The sequence below is a fragment of the Crassostrea angulata genome, chromosome 2, assembly GCF_025612915.1.
Source record: "Crassostrea angulata isolate pt1a10 chromosome 2, ASM2561291v2, whole genome shotgun sequence".
In the NCBI taxonomy this organism is placed as follows: domain Eukaryota; kingdom Metazoa; phylum Mollusca; class Bivalvia; order Ostreida; family Ostreidae; genus Magallana; species Magallana angulata.
The window spans coordinates 23,670,285-23,685,289 of NC_069112.1; the positions used below are offsets into that span (position 1 = coordinate 23,670,285).

Consider the following 15,005-nt stretch of genomic DNA (forward strand, 5'->3'; position numbering starts at 1 on the left):
ACCAGAATCTCACTACACTGCTTTGCAGTATTTTTTCAGAGATATTGAATTCAGAATATGTTTGGATTGAGCATCCTTATTGTTGGTGTCTACTGCGAATTTGGCTATTTTAAATAATAAGATGTTGGAAATTCACATTATTCTACACTTTATGGAAACATGCGTGAAAGTCAGTGAAGTCAATGTGGCATCCATCTCACTACATTATTTGTAACACACATGCACCCCACAGCATATGATTAAATACAATTACTATACTTTTTCACATTTATTTCCTGAATATTTGAAGTTACAATGTATTTCATCCGTTTAAACTTTATTCTGGCATGCTGGCATTAAAGAGGATCTGAAAGTTTTGCATCGCGCAAGAAAAGGTGTTCTTCAAAAACGATAGTAAAAAGGTCTGCCTTAACTTGTTTAAATTCATACCAGTGATATGTTTTATTTGAATCGCTTTATTGAGTAATCATTGATTTATCCCTAAATACAATACGTCAACCTCAGAATTTTCACCAAGGAAACTAATGTATTTCTGTATATCCGGCGACAATAAAAGACTAACATATTTTAGATAGTAAAAAACACTTTATTTGAACTTAAGGAGGTTGGCACCTGAAATAATAGTAATGTCAGTCATCCAAAAACCACTAAGTTATAAAGATGCGAGACTAAAACGTTCATTTGTTTTATTTGTGGCCCATGTCACATCACATTTTCTAGAAATATAGGGCCCCAAACAGAAATGATAATTTTCCTGAAATTTTTGCTAAGATTTGACATGGAAATTAATATTTTGAAGAAATTAAACACATATTTACAGTGTGAACTATCATTTATTTATGATTTTAATACAGTATGAAGTTGAACATATGTAGTGACTATAAAAGTAAAATTTAAGTCAAATTTTGAAATGTTTTGTTTTACTGGGGGCTTCAAAGGCCCGTACATAGTAAACACAAGAACATATGTTACAAAATTTTGGAGTAATCAAATTATAACGCAAATAGAAAAATATAGTAATGTTATCTTTCCAAAACTTTGGATACAAATAGACATACATTTAATAATGTCTCATTTAAAAGTAAAATAGGTAAGGAATCGCATCTCAAAAATTTGAGATATAGCATGAAATAAGATAATTTTAGGCCAAAATTGGAGTTGATTTTTTCTTGACTCCTATGAAATATACGCTAAATATGCCAACATATATCGATAGAAATATCAAATATTTAAATATGTTTTTGAAAACAACATGAATATATCGTAATACACAAACTATCTAGAAGTTTGGTCTGCGCTGAAAATTAGGAAGCTAACCTCAACGTACTCTAAAACTTCTGAGTTGTGAAAATTGTTAATTTCCTTCCTGAAAACCTAGTAAATTATATATATACTACTAGAATCAATATGCGATGCAGAATTTTCAGACTAGAGGTGACCCAAAATCGCTACTCAAAACCTAAGGAAGAACCTCTTTAAGGTTGTTACGCGGCTTGACGAGGTAACCGTGTAATTCACAACCATTTTGTCGCATGGTCTTTGTTTCTAGATTGATTTATTAAAATCAGGGTTGGATTGGTAAGGACTGTTATTAGATAAACAGTCAATAGGGCTCTGAAATAAATTTAATCTGGTCAAACCTTATAAAGCGGTTAACAAAATGGCATGAAAAGGTTTTGTTTTATGCTGATTCTTACTTCATACAACATTATTTAGACATGTTGAAAAAACGAAACCGGGGGCTAAGGGGTTGGCGGAGTGGGTTAGCACCCCCCTCCCACTTTTTTGCTTGGAAAGTTGAACATAACCCTCCTTTTTTTGCTTGTCAAGATTTTTGACATATTTATATCCCCCCCCCCCCACTTTCAATTTGCTTCCAACGCCACTGATTGGTGACGATGGTTTAATAATAAAAAAGTTAACTTCTAGTAATCAATTCATTATAAATGCTAGTGTATTTACTTACTTAATAAGTTAATCTTGATACATATATGAAAACATTCCCGATGTATTGAATGAATTTTCTGTCGTAATTAAGATCACATGCACAATTTTGTTTTCCTGTTTTCTAATATGATGTTTCGAAGTACAATGAAGATGAAAAAAATAAGCAGTGAGCGAATGCTGAACGACTGCTGAGCGCATATTCTATTACATAATATGATATAAGACAACACTGAACACTTTGAGAACAATAAACGCACAATGAACGCAAGGTGAGCAAACGCACAAGTAATGCGAAAGTAAAACGTTTCAAGGACCGTAGCATTCTAGTAGTCAAAAGATTGCAAATTTTGAAAAGGAGCTTTACTAGCTGTACTTTCATATTGATATATGTATATATCTTAACACATGGAGAGAGAGAGAGAGAGAGAGAGAGAGAGAGAGAGAGAGAGAGAGAGAGAGAGGAGGGGGTATATATCATTATTTTACCTACAATAAGTCACTACATTGTTGATACACAGAGCAATTCACTACACCACACCATTATCATACATGGAGCAAAAAGTTTTCACGAAGTTATTACATGTATTGTACATGTATCTACATATTCTGTTTCATCCATGGAGATGCACTGATCAACAGTGCAAGTAATTACGTCATAAACACACGCAAACAACAGAAGTTACTACAAATCACTACATTGTTGATACACACAGCAATGTCACTAAGTTGTTGATACATATAGTGAAAATATAATTCACAAAATCAAAAACATGTACACATGTAGTATACAAGTTTATAAGTAATATCTGCATATTGTGTAACATTGCTCTAAGGTGCGAGTCATTACGTCATTACCACACGCAAACACCCTGAAGACGCCACTACAAGTCACTACATTGTTGATACACACAGCAAAGTCGCTCCACTGCAACGTTGTTATACATGTAACAAAATATTACAATTTTCACAAACTTTATAACATTAAAACACCAATAAAATCTATCCTTTGGCTTACACTAACATAGCTTAGCATTAGTCACAACTCGTCGCACGTGCTCCAACGGGTTGTCTACGGGGCGAATTTTAAGGATAATCTTGCGAGACACGCTAGTGCATCTTACGATTTTGGAAGGACGTACGCTTCCCGTAAGCACGCACGGTGGCTGTTGGACATGCACAACAATCACCACGGTTTCCTTGCGATATCTGAAAAAACGTACGCTGCACTTGCGCTTCACTCAAGTAACTCGTAAGAGACTTGCACGAATGACGTAAGGATATCGCACAAACGTAATGGCCCATTTTAAAGAAATTCATCTTTTTATCTGTTATATCTTCTTTGCGCTCTCAATGTACATACAAGGAGGTTATGAATTTGCATAAAAATTGTAAGTAATGTGATAGTAAATGTATCCGAAATAAGATCACAATATGTCTTTAACTCAACAGATAAGTAAGAAATATAATTAACAAAATAAAGCCCCGCCCCGGCCGAGATAGAGTTCCAATATAGTGAATTTTACTCTGCTGTATATGTATTTATTTTTATATCAGCAATTCAAGTGTATTTTCAAGACGATTATATAGGAAAGTGCATATTCTAGTATTTTGCAGAAATACCTGGTAAGGTACCCTAATTTTTTGCATGAAAGCTTGTCAAAATAGTAGTAAACCATCAACAAATTCCTGGAAAAAGTTATATAAAATTGAGGAACGTGTCATCTGACCTTAACTGCCCAAAGTTGTACCTTCTGATTAGTAATTATTATGAAAATACTGATTATCAATGAAAAAAACCTCATATCACCATTACAAATTTAAAAATTGTGTTCATAATGGTATCTCAATCAAAATACCAGGAACGAATTTGTATAAACGGTGTATGAACAAATGGTGTGACTATTTTAAAAATAATATTTGTAAAGGCAAATTAATTCAATGTGAATTTTACTTTCTGTTGAAAGTTTTTTCAAAGCTTTTTCGAAAATATTGTAAAGTTTAAAAAATAGTTAATGAAAATGGAAATTCAGTCATAAATTTTACAAGGAAAATTAGCAGTTGATAATTAAACAGCTGAAATTTGATTTTTTTTTGCGAACTTTCTAGATTTTAGAAAAGTTTTCAATATTTAATGGAATAAATCTTTTTTTTTCAAAACATTCTTTATTTGTGATTTGTGTTGTCAAGTTTAGTTTGTTTCATCACCAAAGCAGCAATAACAGAATATAACAAAACTACAGTCTTATTTTTCTTTACGAGTTCTTTTGACGTTTTAATAATCACTTGCTTACAGTAGATATATTTCAGTACATTTTACCAAGACTCGTATTCCATACTTCTGAAACGAGGTTCTTTGTTTAAAGCAGCCAAGACATTATATGATAAACGGGTCGATCTGACAATGATGAATTTGTTTGTTGTGCGACAGTTTGCGTACGAAGGGAATCTTTGAAACATGCAAAATACATTGGTGCGGATTTTTGGAAGTAAATTGAGGCTAAATATTTCAATGCGTTGACAGTTTTTACACATAACGTTGGTGTTAGCTTGTTGTGATTTTCGTTTTGTTTTCATTATTTATGCTTTGTAACCTGGGAAGTATCGTCTGTATTGTGATTTTTATGTATCAAATCAAACAGAGACTTCGGTAAATCAAACAGGTTACTGTTTACCTGCGCAAATTAAGCAAAATCTGATGCATTAAAAAGTACTAAAATACAATTCATTCTATCGGTAATCGGTATGATCTTTTGCGTAATGGTATATTAATGCAATATGTTTTGTTGAGATGCTCAGCATTTGTTCGAGTTTATTCAGTTTAAATAGAGTTTAATATCGCTGACGGAAATATATAGGTATATACATGTATATGATTCATTTTGAAAAATAATTTGTGTTCTTTATTTGTAATAGTGCATGTTTCTTATGCTTAAATGTTAACAATTTCTATTTACTAACCATAGTTGAGTGTTAAAAATCTTAAGCTGAATGTTATAAACTCATGTGAACAAAGTATGACTCAAACCTAGTAGAATTGTGAGCTCTTTATCTTGTGTATAATTCTAATGCTGAAATTTTGCTTGATCATTAGAAATTCTGAATGAAATAGAGTATGTTCAATACTTGTACAAAATAAAGAATAATAAGCTGAATATAACCACTCTCTGGGGCCCCCTCTTAATACAATGAATAATGTAAAATCTACATCAATTTTGATCGTTTTTTATGTCACGAGTAAAAAAAACCAACATCGTTAAAACAGTTTCCATAGTTCTGACGCATTTCTGTTGCGGGGATAAAGGAATTATCGCTATTTTTAAGAAAATATTACAGTGGAAAATGATCCTGGTTTGTAGACAATTTTTATTTTTGAATTAAGATGAAAATAATGGGTGGGCCATAGTAAATTAGAATGATGTGCCTGGCAGTACTGTAACATTGATTTTTATAGCTCTTTAACATGACGTGACAACATTTTTCATTCCAGTGCATTCATCAGTCAAGTGTGAGTAAAGTTATAAAAGTCACACGAGTTTACGCGAGGTAAACAACAGTCATTTAATTATAATGGAGAAGACAAATTAAATATTTGAAGGTTTTTAATTTGAGGAATTGAGCGCATTAAGGTACAATTTTCTTCTTCACATCTGTACATGTAGGATTTTTTAAATAAGATACAATAACTATTATGTATATATTTTAAATACAATAACTAGTAAGCATTTGAGGAAAGAAATGTATCTATATGCTCTCATATATTTTGATCGCTTTATAAAGTGTATGTGTGTGTGTGTGGGGGGGGGGGGGGGACGAAAATATAGGGATATAGGGAATTGGAAGTTACATGTAACAGTGTACCTTTAGTTTTATATCCTTGTTCTTGGTAAAAAAGTATTTCATGAAGGTACAATGTCAAAGATTATGTGTATGATAAAATAAGTGTAAAATTCGAATACTTTACAATGTTTATATTTTGTTATTCTACTGATTTTTAGACAAAAATTATATATGTAAATAAAAACACCTTTTGTTTATATTTTTCAAACCTATGGATAAAATCTTTTAAAGAGACGTGTCGTATGGAGAAGAAATATTAGGCAATCACTTTTTAATGAGAAATCTAATCAAATTGACGAAATTTTAGAAATGTTGTTAATTTTCAAAATATGGCCGATCCTGATTAGAAACAAACTCATCTCGATCTAAATTGCAAAAAAATGAAAAATCAACAATATTTCTTTATGTGTAGACAAGAGATCAATTGATTTTGTAACTGTTCTCCTAATTTACAAACCATATTACAACCAAACATCCTAATTTTCGGGCAAAATTGTTATATATTTAAATTTTCTATCAGTCAAGTCGGGATCAGATAATGTGAAATATTATCTCAAACCAGCAGAAAATTACTTGATTATGATTGATATCATAATGGATATTAAGTATTTAAGTCTAATAGGCCAAAAATGGGCAATTTTGAATGAAAAATTAGATTTTCAAAAATTTAACTCAGTTAACCTGAACAAAGGCTCCAGGCGGAATCGAACTCATGATCTGCGGTTCAAAAGCCCAACATTTTAACCACAGAGCTACGACGATATGCAACCCAATCGAACGATATAAACAGTTTAAGAAAACATTTAAATCGCCATCTTTTGACGTAGTCTCTTAAAAAGTATAAGTGTAGATGTAGTGAGGCACCTTAGTTTTGATCGGGAGTGGTTCAATTGTGAAATATGCCATATCTCTAAAGTCTCGCCAATTTGATTTTTAAAAAAAAAATGATTGCCTCACATTTCCCCTCTATAGAACACGTTTCCTTAAAAAAGAATATTAATAGGTTTGAAAAATATTATCAAAAGAAAATTATTTTTCATAGATTTTGAAAAAAAACAAAAAAAACCCCAACATATTATTGACATTATTGGACATTATTTATTAGATATTTAATATATGCATTTATTCACATAGAATTTTAAATTCTACAGTGCGTTACTTGCAACCAAAATAGATTTTCTACTTTTTCGTCAAATATACAAACACAAATCTTATAAAAAATAAAGGCATATATCCTTCTTTGAACAGCGCAAGATTGCTAAAGAAATGATTGTCTAACGATCCATTAAATAAAATTTTGGTATAGCATTTCACTTTTAAAATAGTATGGTTACGCGGATTGTAGTCAGTAACAAATGGAATTTCATCATTTATCAAATGAAAGGTACAGCAATGGGGACAAGGAGGTGGCACAAACATACGCCACTCTAACTCTTAGATACATTGAAGAAAAGCTACACGAACAAATAATTTCACTCTGGGGAAAAGAAAAAGCCAGATCTATTAAATCTAGTTGAAAACGATTTCTAGACGATTGCTTTATTTTATGGAATAATAATTTAATTCTGGTTGTAACGCGCTTTCTGATTGGCTAACAAAATATTTTATATCGTATAAAGAATGTTGCCTACGTCATAGTAAGACTAACGTCAAATACGTATCAATACGCCTGACGTTACGTTTGAAATTTTTACAATTTTACATCATTGTTAAGGTCAAATAACCGTTTTTTCTACAATGTAGAGTAAAAAATTAAATTATAAGTAATGAATTCAATATTTATTAGTTTTATACGATATAAAATGGTTTGAAACAGTTTATGCTTTTTTATAAACCGCTTCGCGGTTTATAAAGCGTAAACTGCCCCAAACCATTTTATATCGTATAAAACAAATAAATATTGAATTCATTCCTTAAATAGTGACGAAAAATTTGAGATATTTCATCAACTTGTGAGCAACTTTGATCCCAACATCAAATTTACTTTAGAAAGTAGTGACACCAAATTACCTTTCTGGGCGTTCTGATTATAAAAGAGAATTCAAACTTTTTACTGATATATTCTACAAAACAACTGACACACATCAATATTTCATTTTGATTCGTGTTATCCTCATCATACAAAAACTGCTATTCCATATAATTTAGCTCGACGTATGTTAACTCTAAATGACTTTTTGAATTCATATTTAAACTAAATTCAGAATTTTTAACAATAATTTGGTGAATTATACAAAATGTTATTCTTAAAAGGGTCAAAATGCTATTTTTAGTAACAGTGCTGCAGAACCAAGTTTAGACTGACCACATCAAAATTTTTTTTATGGCAAATTAATTCATATAGATGCACACTGTTACACACAAAATATGAAATTGATCAGAGAACCTTGCTCCCACCACCTGTTGCATGGTTTTCTCGTAGACATGCTCTTAAATGTTTTTCTTATCAATTTTCATGCAAATGAAGTTTGAAAATCTATAAAATATATCACAAGAATACATTGATATATCAATAAGATTTTATTTGTTGTAAAAAGCCACACGTTTGTACTTACATGTAGACGACATCTACAAGTTTAGAGAACGTGTAGAAACCATGTCGTCACAAAAACTGATGACGTAATACGCGAATTTAGGTGATTCCCCTAGTTCACGCACCCGTACCCGTACACGTTTGAAATCTCAACCTCTCTAATAAAAATTTTCAGATGTGTTAAGTGATGCTTTGTATTATTTATTTGTTATTCTATCGTTATTTTACAAACTAGGCTTAGTTTAAAGCAAATATATTTGGGAATTAGCTTTTTTAAATTTGAGGGCAATACACACCCTTGACGACGGGATGAGACAGAGAAATATCAGCCCCGAGGGCGATACAGCCCTAGCTTCCAGTTGCTTTCTCACCTAGTCCAGAACACGTGTATCGGGGCTGATACACTACTAGGTATATGATATCAAAAAATCATGTTCCTTGTGAAGAGTCAAAATAGGGCGAGGTATGAAATGTTATTCATTAGAAAATTTAAAACAATCACTCTTGTCTGAAACAGGGTACTGTAAAAGTTTAAATTAGGGAGGGTGATTATTGTATTAGTCTGGTTTCATTTGTAACCTAGTATAGATGTGCTGTACTGGGAAACTGTACTGTTTTCTTGCCATATATGAATGAATAATTATGAATTAGTTCAGCCCCCATCCTCTTTGAAAAGAATTTGAAATCTGTGCATAAAAGCTATAATCAAAATAAGATTGAATTAGGCAGTATGTGTTTGATTGACTTCTATCATGATATCAGTTAATTTAAATACATAGTGTTATCTGAAAGAATGGGAGACTGTTCGGCAGTTACAATAATTTTAACCATTTTTGACTGCATACAGTTTTGCATTTTAATTTTTACAATAACAATCATTTTTTAGACAGACAGAGTATTTCAAAAGCCAGTTGATTTTTTCCTTCTGTTCCTGACTCAAGAAATAATGCTAGAGATTTGTATTGCCACCAACCATCATGCAGAAACTTTGATTTCTAAGGGTCAAAATCTTTCATATGCCAACAGCATGAGCGCATGGACAAGGGTCAATGTTGAAGAGATGTACAGGTAATTTAGTCTACAAAACACAACTTTGACAAACAAAAGCAGCAATATTGCTTATTTACTTTAAAAAACTACTGACTCTAGCAAGTAAAACTTAGATGGGGTTTTTTGTGCTTGTGCTGGGCTCTGTACCTATTACTGCTTTGCATTGTACAAAAATTATCTATATACAGATTTAAAGAACAAAAACACATAAATTGTCAAATGATGTAATTAATATCTTAGATTTATTTTATATGGAAATATGAATTTGAATTTATTGAATTGATTTTCCTCCATTCGATAATTATAATTATCATTAAAAAATAAGCAATGCACTGACTAAAGAGTAACATGTATGATAGGCTGTATCACATTCTTGCGTCTTAATCGCTGCTTTTGATAGTTTCATATGATTTGGTTATTTGAATCTCAGTTTATAGTGTATGTGAATAACTTAAACAGTACTTGTGGTTTTTTAAAATTTCTTTTTCATACTGATTTATAAATTTGGTAATTTTATTCATTTTGCTTTTAGGTTTGTGGGAATTTTGATTTACATGTCTGTGGTCAATATACAAACTTTAAAGAGATATTGGTCAACTTGTCCATTGTACAACAACACCATGGTCTCAGTTGTCATAAGCATTACAAGATTTAAGGCTATTTTGTCTTTTCTGCAGATCAATGCTGACACTTATAAAGGTACAACCATAAGTTATCTTGTAAGCCAACTATAATGAATGTGTACAAATATTTTAATACTGGGGACATTTTCTTATCTTATACCCCATGCAACATGTTCAGGGGGAGGGGGTATTTTTATTCGTCTGTCAATCAGTCCTGTTTTTCGCCATCCTAAACTCTTAACGGAATTTCATAAAAATTTGTATGTATTTAGAAGACAATGTGTAGATGTTCTTTTTACAAGGACTTTCCAATCCTTTAATTTTTTATGAGAATGTTAGTCCTTTTGAACGTAGGATGTGTGCATATCTTCTAACAATTATAAGGGTCAACTGGTGGAAAATAATACAGGATGAAAATGTTTCTGTGTAAAGATATAAATATATAAATTGTACATAGATGTATATTGATTTACAGATGACAAGCTGACAAGAGTGCGTAGTCTTTTGGAACATGTGGAATCCATATCACAGTCATTGTTTCAGCCATACGAGTCTGTGTCTGTGGATGAACGGATGGTAGCATCAAAGCATCACAACTCAGGAATCCGACAATTTATCCGTGACAAACCAATACGTTTTGGCCTGAAGTTGTGGGTACAGACCCTGAAACGTGCTACTACACCAGTTGCACGGTTCGGTTCGTTACGCTTTATGAACGGTACGGTTCGCTTTGTGAACGGTACGGTTCGCTTTGTGAACGGTACGGTACGCTTTGTGAACGGAACGGTTCGCTTCTTGCACGGTACGCTTTGCTAAAAATAGCTGCACGCTTTGTGAACGGTTTGCGCGGTTTATTAATGAGGTAGGCGTGGCCTGAACGCTTTGATTTTTCTCCATATAATTTTGTTTAGTTTTTGCCCGATCTACTTCAGCAAGGTGGTAATTATGACAAGAATTTTTCTTTTTTTATATGATATATTAAAAAAGAATTTCAATCGATCTATTTAAAATCAGAACGTCCATCCGTTCCCCCGTTTTTGATACGTTGCGTGAATCGTGTACTCAGTGACAATTGGGAAGCGGGGGTAATTTTAATTTTGATCAGTCTGTTATTATTAGTATTTAATTTAGATTAATGCAATCATTCAGATAGATTAAAAGAACTGTTTGACTTTAATCCGATATATTTTTGTGAATTCAGCGAGCTGTCGATAATTTTACAAAGCATCTTGAGTTTTTATTTCTATACATGTACTTGAGTTGAAGTCATTAAATACTTCTAATCCATTTAAAATTGCTATAACAAATTGCACCGACTTTATTCCGATATTTTTTTAGTTTAGTTTTCTTTATCTTTGTCTTGATTCTCGGCTAGTTTTTATTATTCATAATTCGTATGATCATTCTTCATTGCGTACTACTGTAGTACTATTGTCGATCGCCGATTGCCTTAGTGAATAGACGATGTAAAATTAATGGATAGATAAGAAATCTTGAAATCAACTGTTATATAGTTTTTTGACACGAATTTTTATTCATTTAAATATTAATTCTATGATTTTCTGCACTTGTTTGTATACATAGATCATACCTACATCTAACCCGTCATCGCCTCTCTTATCTGAACTAAGATCGCGTGTATAGTCAAAATATGACTATTAGTCTTTGTTTTTCCGTTAAACTATACATGTTCATGTAACATATTTCATACGATATGTACACAACTGGATATACACAACAAGTCAATAACTTTCATTTATATAATGGCGATATTTATTATTCTGTTGAACAAGTGTCCGCTCTTCACTGCATGCATGCGATTTAGCTGACGTTTTACAAATGCTGACTAACCTGTTTATATTTTATTTACCTTTTTACACACATACTTGTTGTAAACAGGACACGAAAAAATACCCGGTAATCAACAAATGAATGTTTAAAGTTATAAATATATAAGAATTTATCTAGTAACAAAAATAATACGACAGCGAGGGAAAACGACTCTGATCGCCAGTACATGAATTATAATCATGAAATCGGAGAGAAATTATTGTTGAATAATTTAAAATAGTAACACTCTTTTCAATAGGGATATAAGAAAACATAAAACAAAAACGTTTCATTCGATAATTTTCTTCTAGCCATATAGGAGGAGCCAAGTAGCACGCGGCGCGTGGCGTGATCTGTACTGTTATACTTAAACTGATTGACAGGCGAAGCACGTGGAGTCCTGAGATAAAATCCCGCTCAAATGACCAACTATAGAAACCTAAAGCGAAATTTTAAATAATAAAGCTCAGTGATAAAATTTTAATTTAAGTATTATAATCAACACACAAGTTCTCTCTCTCTCTCTCTCTCTCTCTCTCTCTCTCTCTCTCTCTCTCTCTCTCTCTCTCTCTCTCTCTCTCTCTCTGAGGGTGTATGTCATTGTGTGCAAACCATTTGGAATTATTAGATTTTTATTTGTATGAATTGAATTCATTTATTTTAGACTCATGGTTTTCACAACGATTTCAACACAATGACTAAAAGCGGACGATGTACATATAGATTGATCTCGACGGTTAAAATTTCGACGCTATTTCACATCACACATATAAGATTGAAAATAAATTTTAAAAGAGCTGTGTTTGTGCTTACATGTACTTGTTATCTCATTCAACTATTTATGATTTAATTAATCTTTTTTTTTTGGTACATTAATGTACCCGGTAAATGATATTTTAATCGCAAGTTAATATGTGAAAATTCCGCATGTATAGAGTCGCTGAATTGTTCCACGGATCCACGCGCCGATAGTCTTTCGTGTAGTTGTTTGTGTCCATTTCTACAGACGGTTCTTTTGTTTTTTAGAGATTAAGAAAAGCCATGAAACTAACAAAGTAGAAGTAAGATATATTCAGACTATACACACGACAGATTGTGATGAGTAACCTAACAGGTGCCCGTGGAAAGGTGTGAATACCGGCATCTCGTGTACACCTATTTAAGCGTCCAAATATACAGAGTTAGTTGTAAAGTACAATAACTGCTAAAAACCAAAGAAAGACAATAACACCTGTTGTGTATAGAACCAAAGATCAGCTTCTGTACACGTGTTTTGCACGAGTGATTTTTGTTCATGTGAAATCACGACGCCATTACCAGCTATGCGGAAAATAAAGTTTAAAGTTATTTTATGGAATGCGTGTTCTTTTTTTCCGTTCAATGCTTGCATTTAATGCATTAAGATTTTGTACATGTATTTATTTACAATTCATCATACATGTATGAGTGATTTTTTGTTTATTTATTGGTACATAAATAGCTCAAGAACAAATCACTCGAGTCACCGGTAATATGTGGTTGTCATTTACATTTTCTGGGTCTGCGTAACTTAAGTCGACATTTTTTTTTTAATTTAAAAAGGATATAAAATTATATATAGATATATTTCAACCTTGTTTAGCCATAGTGTATATATATATTTCTAAACAAACGCTACTTTTCTAACGTTTCGGGTAACGATATCTCTCTCTCTCTCTCTCTCTCCTCTCTCTCTCTCTCTCTCTCTCTCTCTCTCTCTCTCTCTCTCTCTCTCTCTCTCTCTCTCTCTCTCTCTCTCTCTCTCTCTCTCTCTCTCTCTCTCTCTCGAATCACTTAAAGCTATGTAAAGTCCAGTATGTACCCAATGTTTCAAACATTTCATAAAAATAATCAAAATAGTATCACCACGGATTGTGTGAACGTTAATAGTTTACAATGTTTAAGAAATCGGCGATGCAAGTTTTGTCGAAAAACAAAGAAATGGTTACGGTCTAAGAAAGGAAATATTTTTGTGACTGTTTTAAAAAGAATTACAGTTTTAAATCTTAGTATGTGTTATCTAATCCATTATAAAAAATCTAGCAAAATATTGAACTTATCTGGTCAGCAATAATCTCCGTCCGTATTCATCGAAAGACATTAGGTCAATAAGCCATATATGGAAGTTGCACGCTTGTTGCACGGTACGGTACGCTTTTTTGTCCGTCTGGAGGCGGGTCTTGCATAAATTATCTTGCACGCTTTTTGCATGGTACGGTTCGCTTTGTGAACGGTACGGTTCGTTTTGTGAACGGTACGGTTCGTTTTGTGAACGGTACGGTACGCTTTGTGAACGGTACGTTTCGTTTTGTGAACGGTACGGTTCGTTTCTTGCACGGAACGGTACGGTTCGTTTTAGAGGTGTAGTAGCACGTTTCAGGGTCCGTACTAGCAGATTCCATTACTGGTTATACATATGCATTTTTTGTATAATTTGGCAAAAAGAAAACTGAGCTGAATAACAGAACCAAAGGGCTGGCATACAATGAAGTGATGGAACTGAGCAAAAAACTTGTCATCTAGGAATATAGAATTTATACTGAATTCTTTCTACACTACCTAACCTTTGGCTACAGATCTCTTACAAAAGAATAGGTGCTGTTAAAAGAACAAGTAGTGCTGTGCCGCAATGCTTGAAAGATATTGAACTGTTTGAAAAGGTGTTCTCACATGGAGATTTTCGATGGCATAGCGAAGGTGACTTTGTCTACGTACAGTGGAGAGACTGCAAAACTGTAATCATTATTTGTCCTATCTATAAAGGTTCTTCAATTGGACAGTGCCAAGGAACTGTAAATGAACGTTCAGGCTACAAGAAAAAAGTGATTTCGCAGCCATTGATTGTTCAGGATTACAATACCAATATGGGAGGTGTTGGTAAATCCAACCAAATGTTAAACTAGTATCCATGCTACATCAGATCAATCTTCCATTGGTGTAAAGTGTTGTTTTTTTTTGTCCCCCGCCGCAACGCGGTGCGGGGACATAGAAATGCCGGGCGTCCGTCCGTGCGTCCGTGTGTCCGTGCGTCCGTGTGTCCGTCCGTCACACTTTTTTGTAAGCGCTCTCATGCCTACAAATTTTGACGGATTTTCATTAAATTTATATCAAATGTTTATACTACTATAACCTTGGTCAAGTTCGAAAATCAGAATTGGTCGATACTT

General features: G+C 32.8%; 1 pseudogene; it reads left to right on the forward strand.

Annotated features, from left to right (window-relative positions):
- Positions 1-121: 121 nt before the first annotated feature.
- LOC128174048 (piggyBac transposable element-derived protein 3-like) lies at positions 122-14,361 on the forward strand (annotated as a pseudogene).
- The last annotated feature ends 644 nt before the right edge of the window (positions 14,362-15,005 follow it).